This window comes from Trachemys scripta, unplaced genomic scaffold (genome assembly GCF_013100865.1).
Source record: "Trachemys scripta elegans isolate TJP31775 unplaced genomic scaffold, CAS_Tse_1.0 scaffold_78, whole genome shotgun sequence".
Lineage (NCBI taxonomy): Eukaryota > Metazoa > Chordata > Testudines > Emydidae > Trachemys > Trachemys scripta.
Genome location: NW_023260564.1, coordinates 31179 through 36511, shown reverse-complemented (window position 1 = coordinate 36511; position 5333 = coordinate 31179).

Genomic DNA, 5333 nt, shown 5'->3' with positions numbered 1-5333 from the left:
CCCCTATTGGATCCCTTCCCCAAATCCCCGCCCTGGCCCTGCCTCTTCCCCCCAGCGCGTGGCATTTCCCCTCCTCCCCCCTCTCCCTGCCCCGCAAAACAGCTGTTTCGCGGCGCAAGCACTGGGACGGGAGAGAAACAGGACCCGCCGGCGTGCTTGCAGAGGAGGCAGAGGTGAGCTGGAGCAGGGGGGCAGGGCGCAGAGGGGAGCTTCCGCCCCTGCAAATTTGCCGGCCTAGGCAATAATACGGCACTGGTCAGGACGCAGTGCCCCTCGCCGGCTCTGACTACGGGTCACAACCAGGATACCCTGGGGGTTGCTTGGCCAGTCCTCCAGGTCCCCCCCATCAACACCTCAGTGGGCAAATATGGGTGTATCCCCGCGTCCTTGGGGCCCTCCTTGGCCCCCCCACCTCAGGCGTACCCTCACCATGGGCACTTTGACTGGGGTCCCGCCCACCCCTGTCAGGGTCAGGTAGGTGTTGGGCACCACCTGATCTGGGGCCACCACCTCGGGCCGGGCCAGCATCACCTCTGCGCCCGTATCCCAGTATCCATTGACCTTCCTCCCATCCACCTCCAGGGGAACAAGGTACTATCTCCGGAGGGACTGCCCCGCGCCCACCGTATAAACCAAAAACCCTGAGTCTGGAGCATCCAACCCCCCAGAGGAGCTGGCCCAGGGCCTCCTCTCTCCTGAGCCGTTGGGAAGCTGTCAGCCCCCCTTGCCTGGGCCGTCTTCCCCTCGTCCGGCTGGGTCTCTACCCAGTCAACCCTCTGTGGGTTTTGTCTGCTCAGTCTGTCCCTGAGCCTGAGGCACTGGGCCTGTATGTGGCTTCTTTGGCCACAGTGATAGCAGCCCATGTCCTGTGGGTCCCCTCGAGCGGGTCAGATGGACCTGACGCTGGATGTTCCCCTTTGGTGGGGGTTCTCCATATTTCCCCGCTGGGAGGTCCCATGATGTCTCTCTCTCTGTGTTGTGGTGGGACTGTTCCTTTGGGACTCCTCCCTGTTATCCCCTGACCGGCTCTTTACAAACTCATTGGCCAGCTGGCCTGCATGTTGCGGGTTCTCTGCCTTTTTGTCCCTCAACCACAGCCTCAGGTCGGATGGGCACCGCTCATACAGTTGCTCCAGTACCAGCAGTATAACCAGGTCCTCCTTCATCTGGGCCCCATCTGCCCACTTGCTGGCATATCCCTCCAGGTGGACGGCTAGTTGCAGATATGAGATCTCAGGGGTTTTATCCTGACTCCGGAACCTTTCCCGGTACATCTCAGGAGTCAGCCCAAACTCACGTAGCAGGGCCTTTTTGAATAGTTCATAGTCCCCTTTCTCTGCCTCTTCCAGTTGGCGGTACAATGCCACGGCTTTGGGGTCCAGTAAGGGGGTGAGAACCTGGAGTCTGTACGCAGTATGAACCTGGTGCAGCTCGCAGAGGCATCCGTCTCAAAGGCATCCAGGAAGTCATCCATGTCCTCCCCCTCCTTACGTGTGGCCAGGATGCACTTATCAAAGCTCCGTGCAGTCCTGGGTCCCCCCTCACTCACCGCAGCCGGGGGCTCGCGGCCCCTCAGCCTCGCCAATTCCAGTTCATGATGCCTCTGTCTCTCTTCATGCTGCCTCTGTTTCTCTTTCTCCTCCCGTTCATGCTGTCTCTGTTGTTCACGATCCTCCAGCTCTCTCCGTTTTAGCTCTTTCTCCCATTCCAGCCGCTTCCGCTCCACGGATGCCGCGAGTCGCTGGGAGGATCCTCTGCTGGCCGGGGGGGTCTCGGTATTTGCTGGGCTCCTCCCCGCCCTTCCCCTAGGCATAGGAAGGAGGGGTCTCGGGAAGCCCTCAGCAGCCGGCTGACCACTCCCAGCAGGGACAGACACTGCGCTGCATCTGCCAGGCTGCTTCCCTGAGACACAGGGATCAGTTCATTCGAGTGATCTCCCTCCTCCAGCCGGGCAATGAGCTGTTCTTTGGTGAGCCTCCCACTGCGCAGCCCCCTCTGCCTGCACAGCTCCACCAGGTTGCTCTTAAGCCGCTTGGCATACATCTTCCTGCTGGCCACTCACCGGCCTGTGTGCTCACCGCTCCCCAGTTTCCAAGGAGAACCCCTAGTGTGCCAGACCTTCTCGAGGTCACCACCTCCCTTGCAATCCCCCGGGGGACCCTGTTACTGCAAAAGTCCTTCTCACTGGTCACACACTCCCAGGGGTGAATCGCCCCCTGAAACCGTCTCTCTCTGACTCTTCAGCACGCCTGGTCCCCGTCAATCCCGCTTCGTTTTACTGCTCCCCAGTCACTTACTGCAGGAAGCGCCATCCACGGGGTGCAGTAGATCCCGCCGCTGCCACTAGTTGTCACGGAGTGTTGGGGGACACAAGGCCCTGCACCCCCGGCTTCCTGCGATTCACCATGANTCTCTCTGTGTTGTGGTGGGACTGTTCCTTTGGGACTCCTCCCTGTTATCCCCTGACCGGCTCTTTACAAACTCATTGGCCAGCTGGCCTGCATGTTGCGGGTTCTCTGCCTTTTTGTCCCTCAACCACAGCCTCAGGTCGGATGGGCATTGCTCATACAGTTGCTCCAGTACCAGCAGTATAACCAGGTCCTCCTTCATCTGGGCCCCATCTGCCCACTTGCTGGCATATCCCTCCAGGTGGACGGCTAGTTGCAGATATGAGATCTCAGAGATTTTATCCTGACTCCGCAACCTTTCCCGGTACATCTCAGGAGTCAGCCCAAACTCTCGTAGCAGGGCCTTTTTGAATAGTTCGTAGTCCCCTTTCTCTGCCTCTTCCAGTTGGCGGTACAATGCCACGGCTTTGGGGTCCAGTAAGGGGGTGAGAACCTGGAGTCTGTACGCAGTATGAACCTGGTGCAGCTCGCAGAGGCATCCGTCTCAAAGGCATCCAGGAAGTCATCCATGTCCTCCCCCTCCTTACGTGTGGCCAGGATGCACTTATCAAAGCTCCGTGCAGTCCTGGGTCCCCCCTCACTCACCGCAGCCGGGGGCTCGCTGCCCCTCAGCCTGGCCAGTTCCAGTTCATGATGCCTCTGTCTCTCTTCATGCTGCCTCTGTTTCTCTTTCTCCTCCCGTTCATGCTGTCTCTGTTGTTCACGATCCTCCAGCTCTCTCCGTTTTAGCTCTTTCTCCCATTCCAGCCGCTTCCGCTCCACGGATGCCGCGAGTCGCTGGGAGGATCCTCTGCTGGCCGGGGGGGTCTCGGTATTTGCTGGGCTCCTCCCCGCCCTTCCCCTAGGCATAGGAAGGAGGGGTCTCGGGAAGCCCTCAGCAGCCGGCTGACCACTCCCAGCAGGGACAGACACTGCGCTGCATCTGCCAGGCTGCTTCCCTGAGACACAGGGATCAGTTCATTCGAGTGATCTCCCTCCTCCAGCCGGGCAATGAGCTGTTCTTTGGTGAGCCTCCCACTGCGCAGCCCCCTCTGCCTGCACAGCTCCACCAGGTTGCTCTTAAGCCGCTTGGCATACATCTTCCTGCTGGCCACTCACCGGCCTGTGTGCTCACCGCTCCCCAGTTTCCAAGGAGCACCCCTAGTGTGCCAGACCTTCTCGAGGTCACCACCTCCCTTGCAATCCCCCGGGGGACCCTGTTACTGCAAAAGTCCTTCTCACTGGTCACACACTCCCAGGGGTGAATCGCCCCCTGAAACCGTCTCTCTCTGACTCTTCAGCACGCCTGGTCCCCGTCGATCTCCCTTCGTTTTACTGCTCCCCAGTCACTTACTGCAGGAAGCGCCGTCCACGGGGTGCAGTAGATCCCACCCCTGCCACCAGTTGTCACGGAGTGTTGGGGGACACAAGGCCCTGCACCCCCGGCTTCCTGTGATTCACCATGACTCTCAGCCAGCCAGTAAAGCAAAAGGTTTATTTGGATGACAGGAACACAGTCCAAGACAGGTCTTGCAGGCACAGACAACAGGATACCCCTCAGTTAGGTCCATCTTGGGGTCCCAGGGCACCACAGCCCCCTTGGGAGGTCAGAGCCCTGTCTGCCTCCCAGCCATTCCACCAGCCAGCTCTCAAAACTCCCACTCCAGCCTTTGTTCAGTTTCCTGGGCAAAGGTGTCACCTGGCCTCTAACCCCTTCCTGGGTTCTCATGTTACATGCTCAGGTATCTTCCCTCAAGGCCAGTCTCCCATCCCCCATGCAGACCGTCCTAGCCAACCTCCCCTGCCTTCCCAGCCAACACTCCCCACTCAGCAGTCAAAGACCACATTGAGAACAGTTCCAGTTCGTCACATCCTCTCTCTATATATGCATCCGAAGAAGTGGGCTGTAGCCCACGAAAGCTTATGCTCTAATAAATTTGTTAGTCTCTAAGGTGCCACAAGTACTCCTGTTCTTCTCTCTCTCCAGTGTCTGAGTAGCAAGGTGCCTCCCTGAGAGCAGAGAGAGGTTTCTCATTTCCATGGGTTGGGTCCTGGGCAGAGGTGAAAGTAAGCCAGTCCGATACGCTGTGCCAGACAGGACTGGCTTCTCCGGCGGTGATTTAAAGGGCCCAGGGCTCCTGCCACTGCAGGGAGCCTCAGGCCCTTTGAATTCCTGCCCGAGCCCTGCCGCCCTGGGGTAGCAGCAGCAGGGCTCCCGTGGTGATTTAAAGGGCCCAGAGCTCCGCGGTGGCCGGAGCGCCGGCCCTCTAATTCGCTCCTGTGCCCCGGGGCTCCCAGCCGCCTCTGCAGCTGGTAGCTCCGGTGTGATAGGGCCTTTAAATCTTGAAAGGCCCCGCCTCTTCCAGTTGAGGCCACGCCCCTGCTCAGTACTCCAGCGTACTGGTAAGTCCTTTAAATTACTTTCACCCCTGGTCCTGGGGAAGGTCAATCTCTGCCTTTGGCTGGTAATTGTTTGGGATTCTCCACCCCCACCCCCGCACTGCCTTCCCCATGACTGAATGTGAAGGAGGGCGACCTGCATGCAACTAGAGATGCTCTGTAGTGTCTGGTCTGTACTTCCACGTCACGGGGTGTGTCACTGGACACCACATTGTTCTCCATGTGTACACTCAGTCTTCTCTCGCTTCAGTCGACCAGCACATCCTGTATAAGGTGAGAGTGTGGAGTGACCTCGGGGGCTGTCGGCCCTTATGCATGCTGACCTTTCCAGGCATTGGGTAGGCTGGAGGTGAATAGAGAAGAGGGCTCCAGGAAGCAGCAGCTAGGTGACTCTGTCTGTCAGGGGGTGGGGCTGTGTGTGCACCATGCACAAGTGTTCTGTCTTTCTCATTTCAGACCCTAATGACACTGTGTGGATGAGAGAATGGCCAAACCTGTGGCAGAGCCCAAGAGAAGGCGCCACCACCCTGAGCCCAGCCGGAGGGA